This window comes from Rissa tridactyla, chromosome Z (genome assembly GCF_028500815.1).
Source record: "Rissa tridactyla isolate bRisTri1 chromosome Z, bRisTri1.patW.cur.20221130, whole genome shotgun sequence".
In the NCBI taxonomy this organism is placed as follows: domain Eukaryota; kingdom Metazoa; phylum Chordata; class Aves; order Charadriiformes; family Laridae; genus Rissa; species Rissa tridactyla.
The window spans coordinates 50,987,477-50,999,970 of NC_071497.1; positions in this window are offsets into that span (position 1 = coordinate 50,987,477).

Sequence of the window (12,494 nt, forward strand, 5' to 3'; positions counted from 1 at the left end):
GCCGTATGAGGAAAAGCTGAGAGGACTGGGTTTGTTCAGCCTTGAGAAAAGAAGGCTTAGGGGAGACCTTATCACCACATTCCAGTATTTAAAGGGTGGCTACAAAGAAGATGGAGACTCCCCTTTTACAAAGAGTCACGGGAAATCGACAAGGGGTAATGGGTCCAAGTTAATCCTGGGGAGATTCCAATTGGACACAAGAGGAAAATTTTTCACAATGAGAGCAATCAGCCATTGGAATAATCTCCCGAGGGCAGTGGTGGATTCCCCAACATTGGACACTTTAAAGATCTGGCTGGACACGGTGCTGGGCCGCCTTGTCTAGACTGTGCTTTTGCCAAGAAAGGTTGGACCAGATGATCCTTGAGGTCTCTTCCAACGTGGTATTCTATGATTCTATGATTGATTCTATGATCTGTCCTTGTCACAGGGAGATTTACCCAGTTCAGCTCTGCATCAACAGCATGTATGCACCCATTGGTGTCAGACTGATGTAAACTCCAAAGCCTAAAGCTGACGGTTCATCTGTCATCTCTGCTACTGTGCTAAGTATAGCAGGCCTGAAAACCAGTAAAATCTCCTTCTCAATCCGGTGGGTGCAGCTTTGTGGGAAAGCGTGGGCACTTCCGCTCTACTTACATGTTGTTTTCCTCATTTGCCTTTGAATTTAATGTGGGAATAGGCAAGTTCAGGTGGACAATTACATTGTCATCAAACTAATTCACAGGCCAGGGTGGTGTGGTGCTGCCTAAGAGTTCCAGAGGTTCGGTCCTGTATTGGCAGGGAAATGAGACCACATTGGTGCAAGCTTCATTTTCCACGGAAGACTCTGCCAGAAATGCTTGGAAGAAAAGCTCAACTGTCTGCAAGACGAAAGTGTAAACTTAGAATCAGATTGCCTGAGATTGGAAGTGACCTCGGCGGGTCATCTGGTCCAATGTTCCTTCTTAAGCAGGGCCACACAGAGTTGGTTGCTCACAACTGTGTCCAGAGAGCCTTTGAATATCTCCAAGGGGGAGACTCTACAACCTCTCTGGGCAACCTGGGCTCAGTCACTCTCACAGTGAAAAAGTGTGAGTGTTCAGATGGCACCTGCTATGTTTCAGTCTGCATGCACTGCTTCTCGTCCTACCACTGGGCACCACTGAGAAGAACCTGGCTCCATCTTCTTTCCACCCCCCTTCAGGTATTTATATACATTAATAAGATCCCCTTGAGCCTGCTTTTCTTCAGGCTGAACAGTCACTTCTCAGCCTTTCCTCATAAGAGAGATGCTCCAGTCCCCTCGTCATCTTTGTGGCCCTTCATTGAAATTTCTGTGGTACATGGATGTTTCTCATGTATGGAGGAGCCCAGAACTGGACACAGGACTCCAGGTGTGGCTTCACTAGTGCTGAGTAGAGGGAAGGGTCACCTCCTTCCACCTACTGGCAATCCTTTGTTTAATTCAGCCCAGGGTGCTATTTGTTTACTGCAAGGGGGCATTGCTGGCTCATGGTCAACTTGGTGTCCACCAGAACCCCTAAGCTCTTTTCTGCCAAGCTGCATTCCAGATGGGTGGCCTCCAGCGTACATTGGTGCCTGAGGCTTTTGCTGCCCAAGTGCAGGACTATGTGCATCTCATTGTTGAACTTCATGAGGTTTCTGTCAGCCAATTTCTCCAGCCTGTTGAGAACTATCTGGATAGCAGCATGACTCTCTTGTGTATCTGCCTGTCTTCCCAGTTTGTGTACCCTTGCTAAGGGTACGGTCTGCCCCATCAGATATTAAAGATGTTAAATAGGACTGGACCCGGTATTTACCCCAGGGGGTTACTGGCCTCCAATAGGCTTTGCACATGGAAAATAAGGAGGCGATTCAAGACAGCCAGCATGGCTTCACCAAGGGCAAGTCTTGCCTACCAACTTAGCGGCCTTCTATGATGGAGTGACTACACAGTGGACAACGGAAGAGCTACAGATGTCATTTATCTGGGCTTTTGTAAGGCCTTTGACACAGTAGTCTACAACATCCTTCTCTCTAAATTGGAGAGATATGGATGTGGTGGATGGACTATTTGGTGGATAAGGACTTCTCTGGATGGTTGCATCCAGAGGGTATTGGTCAACGGCTCAGTGGAGATCAGTGAAGAGTGATGTCCTCCAAAGGTCTGTACTGGGACCAGTGCTGTTCAATATCTGCATCAACGACATAGACAGTAGGATCGAGCGCACCCTTAGCAAATTTGCAGACAACATCAAGCTGAGCGGTGTGGTTGACATGCCTGAGGGACAGGATGCCGCTCAGAGGGACTTGGACAAGCTTGAGAAGTGGGCCCATGTGAACTTCATGAGGTTCAACAAAGCAAAGTGCAGGGTCCAGCACATGGGTTGGGGCAACCCTCAGTACCAACACAGGCTCAAGGATGAAGGTATTGAGAGCAGCCCTGCCAAGAAGGACTTGTGGGTACTGGTGGATGAAAAGCTGGCCATGAGCTGACAGTGTGCACTCGCAGCCCAGAAAGACAGCCATATCCTGGGCTGCATCAAAAGAAGCATGGCCAGCAGGTCATGGGAGGGGATTCTGCCCCTCTACTCTGCTTTGGTGAGATCCCACGGGGAGTACTGCATACAGCTCTGGAGTCCTTGGCACAGGAGAGACATGGACCCATTGGAGCAGGTCCAGAGGAGGGGCACAAAGATGACCAGAGAGATGGAACACCTGTTCTATGAGGGAAGACTAAGAGAGTTGGGGTTGTTCAGCCTGGACAATAGAAAGCTCCAGTCTTTCAATACGTAAAAGGGGCCTGTAAGAAAGATAGGGAGAGACTTTTAGTAGGGCCTGTTGTGATAGTACAAGAGGTAATGGTTTTAAACTAAAAGAGGGTAGATTTAGACTAGATATAAGGAAGAAATAATTTACAATGAGGGTGGTGCAACACTGAAACAGGTTGCTCAGAGAGGTGGCAGATGCCCCATCCCTGGAAACATTCAAGGTCAGGTCAGACAGGGCTCTGAGCAACCTGATGTAGTTGAAGGTGTCCCTGCTTATTGCAGGGGGGTGGGCTAGATGACTTTTAAAGGTCCCTTGCAACCCAAAGCATTCTATGATTCTATCAAGAGATAAATTTTTTGTAAAGAGCAGTTAGAAAATTCCCACTGGAAGTCTTCCTACAAGCATTTACAAAGCATTTGTAGCAAGGATACCATTTCCAGAAGGAAATTTCCTGCCTTTAGTGACACTTGAAACCATCCTTAAATTTTCTAATGCAATTTTGTTTCACTTCTAATTAAAATAACCAATGCTAGGCAAACAATTTTTGCTGGTCTCATGAGTAGACTTTAAAGACTGATTCTTTTATGTTTCTATGTAGAAAAACTTAGTTTGCCCACTATGTTCTGCATTTCCTTTGCTATTTATTATCTGGCATGTTTGTGCTTGGCTAAGAATAATTTTGCTGACAGCCATAATCCTGTATTTGTGACTTAGCATTTTGTTGCTGTAGAAACAAACACAGTGTCACTGTATCAATCTGGCATTATTATGACTTGCAGGGCTGGATCAAATTGGAGGATGCTATAAACTGGAAAAGAGAAAATGTGCAGTAATAGGTGAACGGGGCAAGAAATCTTCCAAAAAATTATTGGCAAGGTTGTATATATATTTGCCCTTGAACTTTAAAAATTTGTAAGTTAGGTCCTTCTCCTCCTGTTGGCAGACTTCATCCCATGGCACAACCTCCTAATGGTTTTAAAATGGCAGAACCCAGACCAAGCAGAAGAAAAGTTAAAAACATAAAATGAAAAAGGGGTTGGAAACTAACAGTAGGATACCCACTGGCAGTTCTTTATACAAGATATTTTCTTAGAAATTATCAGTTTATTTTAGAAGCAGTTAGCTTGACAGTGTATCTGTGTTGAAAAATGACCCATATATCTCTCATGCACCCTTAGTGAATCAACCCAGAAGCTAATACCTAGGGGGCAGAAGCTTGTCAAGGAGCCTTGTAGGCTTTCTAAGTCATTCCAGACTGAACTGATAGTGAATGCTGAGGAATATTATTTTGCAGTAAATTTTTCATTCCTGCCCCTCCAGGAGATAAAATCAAATGTGCCCTGAAAAAGAGAAGGACATATGAATTCTGAAGTTTTTTGAGCAGTTGGACTCCAACAGTGGGTTTGTGGAGACCAGGCATCCAGAAATCCTACCACATTTCGGCATGTATGGTCTGGTTTGGGTGCAGGTTTGCACCTGAATGAACGTGGAGCCCCTAGGGAGATTGTACAACTGTGCAGTTGTTAGATGAGTGAAAGAAATCCAAAGTGAAAAATGTAAAGTAGCCAGACTGAAAGAGGACAAATTTACCAAAAATTAAGTGAAAAGTATGTGCAAGCTAAAGTATTTGCAGAGGGTCACAAAATCTTAGGATGAAGATGAGCAGCAAAAATAAATATTAAAACAACTTCATAATCTATCATCTACTGAAATACAACAACCGGGAAGATTTTTTCCATCAAGTCAGTACAGAAATACAGAAAGTAAAAAGTTTTCTCCTAGTTATGTTGGCTGAAGCATGTGCCATTTTACTTAACTCATTTGTGCTTATGCCTGTCCAGGATGAAAGACTATAAGGAGGTTAAACAGGATTTTGACTGGCAAATTCTGGGAGATTATTTTTCAGGTGGTTTTAAGTGTGCTTCAAGTACTTCACTATCAGTACACAATGCTTCCTGTTAAAGCTCCTGGAGATGGAAGAGGTCACTGATTTTGTCACCACAGGATTTCGGTCCTGATATAAAGCCCATCAAATGAACTGGAACACTGCATTACATTTCAATGTAGATTATGCCAGTGTAAATATATACATATTTGCCTTAAATAGTGCAAATTCACTGTTTTTAATCCAAATTAATAAATCAGTGCACACTGTAACAGATTCTGTCGTTTTGCAGCCACAAAAAATCATTTTACTCACATCATTTTACCAGCAAACTGGTGCTTAGAATGATGTAAATAAATGCTATGGTAACTATCCATAGGCAGCAAGTCTTTACTAGGTTGGTTAATATTGTTGTTACTTGATTAACAAGTGCTATTGAGGTATACAGAGAGTACAGATTTTGCTTATGTGCACAGTGTGAATCATGTCAAATCTGAGTAAAAATCACAAATCTTCCACGTCATAAATTATCAAATAATTTGTACAAATAGAAAGGCAATATTCAGTACTTTGCATCAGTGAACTGTGTTAGAATCATTAAGATAATGAAGACATTGATTTTACTTTAAAAAAAAATTTAAAGCATAAAAATACCATGAAGTTTGGATTTTTACTGTTTACTATCCATGCAATTGAATAATAATTCTGATTTTAAGATGCATAGAATACAGGGGGAAACTTAGAAGTCTTTCAAAGAGATAGACAATAAAGTTTGAATAATTAGATACCAGATACTGTAATGTAGGCTCTAGCAGAGAATTTGGTGCAGCCATTAAATCAGACAAAATATTCTGAACATTATTTTCCTCTTCAACCCTATCAGTGGCTCTTTACCTCCAACTTTTATGACTCAGATTTACCTTTTCATAAGCCACTTTTGAGGGGCTTGGAGGAGAAGCACTGAGTTCAATGTATTAAAGATCAAGTAAACAAAACTCCGTAATAAGTGTTTTCTGAGAACAAATTAAAAAAATGAAGCAACCTATTGAACACTTACAAATGCAAACATCTTTCCCTCTTTATCTCCATGATTCTTCTCAGTTTGACTGGATGATATGCAACCCTTTCTCATTGCGATAAAGGCACTTAAAGGTATCCATTTCTTTTTGTCTTGGCCTGGTGTCAATTGCTCAAAGTTGTCAAGAGCTGGAAGTAAGACAAAGCCTTCCTAGTTTTGCATAAAGAAGAGCCCACAGATCATTTGTTAAAAGATTTGTTCTTGTAATCTATCAGATTATCTTGTGTATCTCTAGCTAAAAGCCTCTTTGAGCTTCACGTGATATACTTTACCCACTTATGTTTTCTGAAGAAGTTTTTTGACATATTTCAAAGGTTACTTAATTATTAATATATTTTTAACTGTACAAGGAAATTAATTTCTTTCCCTAGTTACATCAAAGAAGAACTAGGACAGTGTAGCTTCTTTTGTAAAATGAAAATATGCCGGGAATCCAGAGGTGTGCTAATAATGTTTGACATTAGGAATGTTTTCCATAACAGAAAATAGAAATGAAAAAGCACTTGTATGCCAGCTAGGCAGCTATTTTAAATATGATAACATTTCTATTGCACTGTGCAGTTCTAGCATGCAGTTACAAGTGCCCAAATACAGTAGAAAAACATTCTTCAGGTCTAGCTGGGGCTTTAAAAACTTTAAAATCACCTATCATTAATATAAATTGCCTTGCTCTTCATGTACTGTAGAAACATACATATGCCATTAAACTAAAAGGGATGAAGTCAGGTAAATTTTCAATACAGGGATTATGGAGGTGAAATGAAAGGTTTTGACTCTATAATGCCAATTGAAACAATTTAAATAGCTGTCCATGTTAGAACGATCCTTGTATTATATTATCTTCTTAAAATATACAAGTGTGAATCTTCAACTTCAAAGAACACTAAAAGAGTCCAAATATGAGGAGGAATTGACTGTAAATTTCCAAAGAAAAATAGTGCCAAAACCAAATATTTCTGGTTTGTCCTGTATGAAAGTTAGCTTTTATTTTCCATTTTTTTTTATTTATTTCAGTCACAACAAAGTTATCACAGATCATGAATGTTGCATAATCACTGTGAACCACAGATATAAGAAAATGTTGTTTAAATATTAATAACATCTCAGTCATGCTCCAAAGCTCTTCCCTTGTTTGAAACACTTGAGTAAAAACTGATGGTCATAGGAAATTGTGTCATGCTAAAACATACAGAGAAACTATGTAGTTAAACTTCATGACTATTTTTCTGACACTTTTTTGACCCGGAATTGCAATTTTCAGTAATACATTAAATATTGTCACATTTTTGTAAGTTCCATAGTGCATTCTTTCCATATGCCATATTTTCTCTGGGCTTCATCGCCATTGAAGACTAGCTACCATAATGAAAGACTATTACATTTAGCTGCTTTTTGACAGCAATACCAGAGAGATAAAATAGGAGGTTTTTCAGATCCTATTAACCCGTTCAACTGAGGCTACGCTATTGGTCTGGCTTGTTGGCAGTCAGGGATACTGACCCATTTAGCATCCATTTAGGAAAAGAGAGAGGAATTTAGAGACAAAGCCTTGAATAATCATAGAACGGTTCAGGTTGGAAGCGATCTTCTTCACATATTCCAAACAAAGCTTCTCACTAATAAACCATCAGTGCCGTTCATTTAATCAAGGGAAAGTCACTACTGTGATGTTGCTCTGCCTTCCTGTTATCTACATCTTCTTTGATGGCATGTTCATGTCCTCCTCTACCCTCTAATTTCATAGTTTCTTCACTATCAAATTCTTGTCTTTCAGACTGGTAGGGGCTATTAAATACATAGAAAAATTTATTCAAGCCACAGAATTTAATCCAATTGCCACTTAGTAACTTCTACTCTAAATTGTGCCTTATTATGCTCTGCATTTTGGAAGGGACCCAGTCACTAACAGACTGTGGATGCATCTCTTCCCTTCATATTTTGGCCAGCAGCCTTTCTTTACTATATTAGTGAGCTTTAGTAGACACAGTATGTTCTCTATTTTATCCCATTTATTCCAATAATATATTTTCCTACCAAAATTAAGCTATTTCTGTTTCATATTAAGCTAAACAAGGATTGGGTCTTGGCAGGGTGTTTCCCTAGCCTTCAAACAATTAGCAAGTATCTTCCCACATTTCCATTTTTCAGTTCATTTTAAGTGTTGATGTTAGAGCTGTATGTAGTGTTCCAGCATCAGTTTCTCAAAAATCTCCTCTCTGTTTCTACTGGTTACTACTCTATTTACATATTTCAGAAAGCTAGTGGCATTGTTGTTAGGATGGAAGCGTAGTATTTATTTTGAATTGCTGGAAGCAGCTGAAAAGGTAGCAAATTCATAGCAAATATGCGAATAAGTCAATACGTCTGCTATTAGAAACTAGAATTTACAGACCAGGTTTTATTTTGAACACTTCTTCCCAGTGATGCTTAATGAGGATACTGCACCTAGCACCTATTCTGTTTCTCACCATATTGTCATGTGTAAATGTTTGTGACCTTTGGTTTTATGCCCATATCTCAGTACTGATATCCATGTTGTCACCTGACACTGATTTTTATGATCTCTGATTATGAGCCTCTAACAGCAGCCCAGAATGAAAACCAGTTCTGAATGGACCAAAATCCTCAACTCTGCTCATGCACCAACAAATTGTAAAGGTGAAGACAGAGCATAAACATTAAGAGATGGGGGAACTAAAAAACTGAGAAGTCTTCACACCGTTCTGATAGCCTAAGCAGGTATGAGGAATGGAATTTTGATCACTTCTTAAAGAACAACCATAGGTTGTCATTATTCATTCCTCCAAATATCAGATCACCTGCACAGAATTATTAGGAAAGATTTGTGGATGTATGCAGCTGTAACATAAGGAAAGCCAGTGAGAAAATGTAACAATGTAAAACCACACGTGACATCTTATCAATGTGGTTATCTGTGCTTTAGTCATTTTCAAGATGTCAGAAACTATGTTAAGCATAATCAGAGAGAAGCTTACACAAAATATTTTGACTGGTAAATCAACACTTTGGAAACATATTTTGTTGGAAGGTTTAGCTTTCTTGATCTTAACTGAAATAATAAAAGCAGAAACTATGAGATGCTCACACACAAAAATACCTTGAGGCCTAATGGGAAGAGAAGAATGTATCCCAGTGCTTTTCCTCTTGTTACCCTGAGAGAAGATAATTCAGTCAGAAGACTCTTGCTTTCGGTATTTCCTATGTATGTGTCAAGCTGAGCAGGGACACCGGATAGCATCCTGCTTGATTCCAACAAGCCAAATATTTCTAATTACCCTTTCCTATTACCAGAGTTACTCACCAGATTCCTAGCCTACAGCATCCCTTTCTGTCTCCCGCCATGTGCAGACACCCTCACTGGCTGCTTCCACTTTACAGGAGTGCTAACCCCAAGGATACCAAATGCTGTTTGCTCTTTAGCAGTTCCTAAATGTTGCTAATGCAAGATACTTTGCTTGTTACATGTTTTCTGTCTAAGTGCACTTGAGCAGTAGCATCTGAAGGTTCATAGAATCGTAAAATGGTTAGAGTTGAAAAGGACCTTCAAGAACTAGGAGTTCCAACCCCTTGCCATAGGCAGACACACTTTCCACTACACTAGGGTGCTCAAAGCCCCATCCAGCCTGGCCTTGAACACTTCCAGGGATGGGGCATCCACAACTTCTCTGGGCAACCTGTTCCAGTGTCTCTCCACCCTCACAGTAAAGAATTTCTTCCTAATATCTAATCTGAATCTACCCTCTTTCAGTTTAAAACTGTTACCCCTTGTCCTATTACTACACTCCCTGATAAGGAGTCCCTCCCCACCTCTTCTGTAGGCCCCCTTTATAGTACAGGTCTATAAGGTCCTATAAGGTCTCCCTGGATCCTTCTCTTCTCTAGGCTGAACAACCCCAACTGCCTTAGCCTGTCTTCATAGGAGAGGGGCTCCAGCCCTCTGATCATATTCATGGCCCTCCTCTGGACTCACTCCATGGACCAACAGGTCCATGTCCTTCTTATGTTGGGGTCTCCAGGGCTGGACGTAGAACTCCAGGTGGGGTCTCATGAGAGCAGGGTAGAGGGGCAGAATCACCGATCTTGACCTGCTGGCCACACTTCTTTTGATGCAGCCCAGGATGTGGTTGGTTTTTGGGCTGTGATCATACCATTGCTGGCTCATGTTGAGCTTCCCATCAACCAACACCCCCAAGTCCTTCTCTGCAGGGCTGCTTTCAACCCATTCCCTGGCCATTCTGTATGTGTGCTTGGGATTGCCCCAACCCATGTGCAGGACCTTGCACTTGGCCTTGTTGAGCCTCATGAAGTTCACATGGGGCCACCTCTCAAGCCTGTCCATGTCCCTCTGGATGGCATCCCTTCCCTCCAGCATGTTGGCTGCTAACTTGCTGAGGGTGCACACAATCCTACTGTCCATGTTGCCAACAAAGATGTTAAACAGCACCGGTCCCAGTACCAACCGCTGAGTCATGCCACTCGTCACTGGTCACCAGCCAATTCCTTATCCACCAAGTGGTCCATCAGTCAAATCCATGTCTCTTCACTTTAGAGACAAGGATGTTGGGTGGGCTGTGTCAAATGATTTGCACAAGTCCAGGTAGATGATGTCAGTTGGTCTTCCCTTATCCACCAATGCTGTAAGCCCGTCGTAAAGGGACACCATATTTCTCAGACACAATTTGCCTTCAGTGAAGCCATGCTGGCTGTCACTGATCACCTCCTTATTTTCCATGTGCCTTAGCATAGTTTCCAGGAGGATCTGTTCCATAATCTTGCTGGGCACAGAGGTGAGACAGACTGGTCTGTAGTCCCCTGGGTCTACCTTTTTTTTTCCTTTTTCCCTTTTTACAAATGAGTGTTACGTTTCCCCTTTTACGGCTGGTGGAAACCTTACTGGACTGCTACAACTTCTCAAATATGATGGATAGTGGCTTAGCAGCTTCATCTGCCAGTTCCCTCAGGACCTGTGGATGTATCTCATCAGGTCCCATAGATTTGTGCACCTTCAAGGTGCACTGTAAGTCTGTCCTTACAGTCTAGATTGTAATTACAGAGCTTAGTACTGGAGATCTTTAAAAGCAAGTCTGAATAATATACGATTATAGAAAACATACAGAAAACCTACTTAGGCCAAGATTAAGATATACTGGGTATTGTGTTTAATTATGTCTATAGCTGCTAAGGACTGAAATGCAAAATTACTGTAGAATTTGCAGCACGCCAGGCATGGTGCTAAAAAACCAACATGGAGAATTTTTTCCTCTTTCTATGCTAAGTGCTCTAGAAATAAAGTCAAGTAACTAACTGCATAGGCATTAGGCATAGGCATAGAATTGCATAGGCATAGAACCAAAATAGTTGAAAGATAGGGGCCTGTGGCAGCACACGGCTAAGTGCAGGCAGGAGTTACAAATTTAGGGGATTTTTCAAAGTGCTTGTCAGCTAGATCCCTGTTGTCTGAGCATCCAATACAAAAATAAAAAAAGCCCCATGAAGTTTTATGGAATGTTAAGTAGACGATTACAAAGACCAAATGCAGAAGTATTGCAGAGGCTACTCTGATACATAGCCAGAGAGGTGAAAAGGGGTAACTGTTTTCAGTCTCTGCCAGAAAAGGTGCAGGTTCTTAGAGTTTACAGTGAATACACAAGAGAGATGTGATGACAGGAAAAAATGAAAGTAAGAAGAATAATCTTGATAGTAGAGATTTAGAAGTTGGTATTATCTTTATCAAAGTCATCTTCTTCAGGCCAAACTCCTTAAAAAGTAGGTCTGCACCCCCTGCATAAACAAAAGTTATCCTCCATATAAACATGAAGAAGATATAAAATAAGACGCTGTCGCTTCAATCTGTAGACTGGAAAACTAGTATAGGGGCAAAGACATGACACAAATTGTCCCATAATTTTGCATATCAAAGCAGTTATTAACACCCAGTGTATTTTAATCTTGGCCTAAGAAGTCTTCTTGTGGCTAGGTGACATCTCTGAACTAGAGAGGTACTCAAGAGCTGATTAAAAAATTGTTTGTCAAAACTTATTTTTGTCACAAAAAAATGTTATGACTTTTAAATTACAAATTGTTTCCAGTGGCATTTTTGTTAGAATAGCAATTCAGAGCAAAATACCTGAAAAGAGTAAAAGGTTTAAGGACTTTTTTCAAAGCTAGGAATATTCCCATATTTTTCTTTTTTTTTTTTGTTTTGTTTCACATCCTTTCTTTTCTACTGAAACGTGGGTAAAGCATGTCATATGCAATGTATAATAGAGAGAAAACAGCAGTTATTTTACTTCAAAGTGTATAATTTATAAAGAGAGAGCAGAACATTAAACTTTTTCACTCTCCATATTGAGTCATAAGCAAGAACTTACTAAAAAAATTATTTTCTCCTATTCTGAGATATTTACAAAAAAAATATTTTAAAAGTAAGAGAAACTCGTAGTCCCTCACAAAAAGGGAGAAAATATTTTGAAGCAAGATATCTTCCATTCTACGATAATAATATAAGGCCATGGGGAAAGAGCAACACCAGACAACATGACATGAATGAGTTGCCTTTATTAAGTGGACCAAAAAAGTGGGATATGCTGTGTGAGGTAAAGGATCACACACACATGGGCACGTGCACACACATTCACGTGCACACACAGACACACACATACAGAGTTAACATACATAGTTACGTGCATGATTCCCCCACCATTTCCATGCCAAAAAGTTGAAGCTGCAGAAAAAGCCATGCTCTCCAGCCGCTCC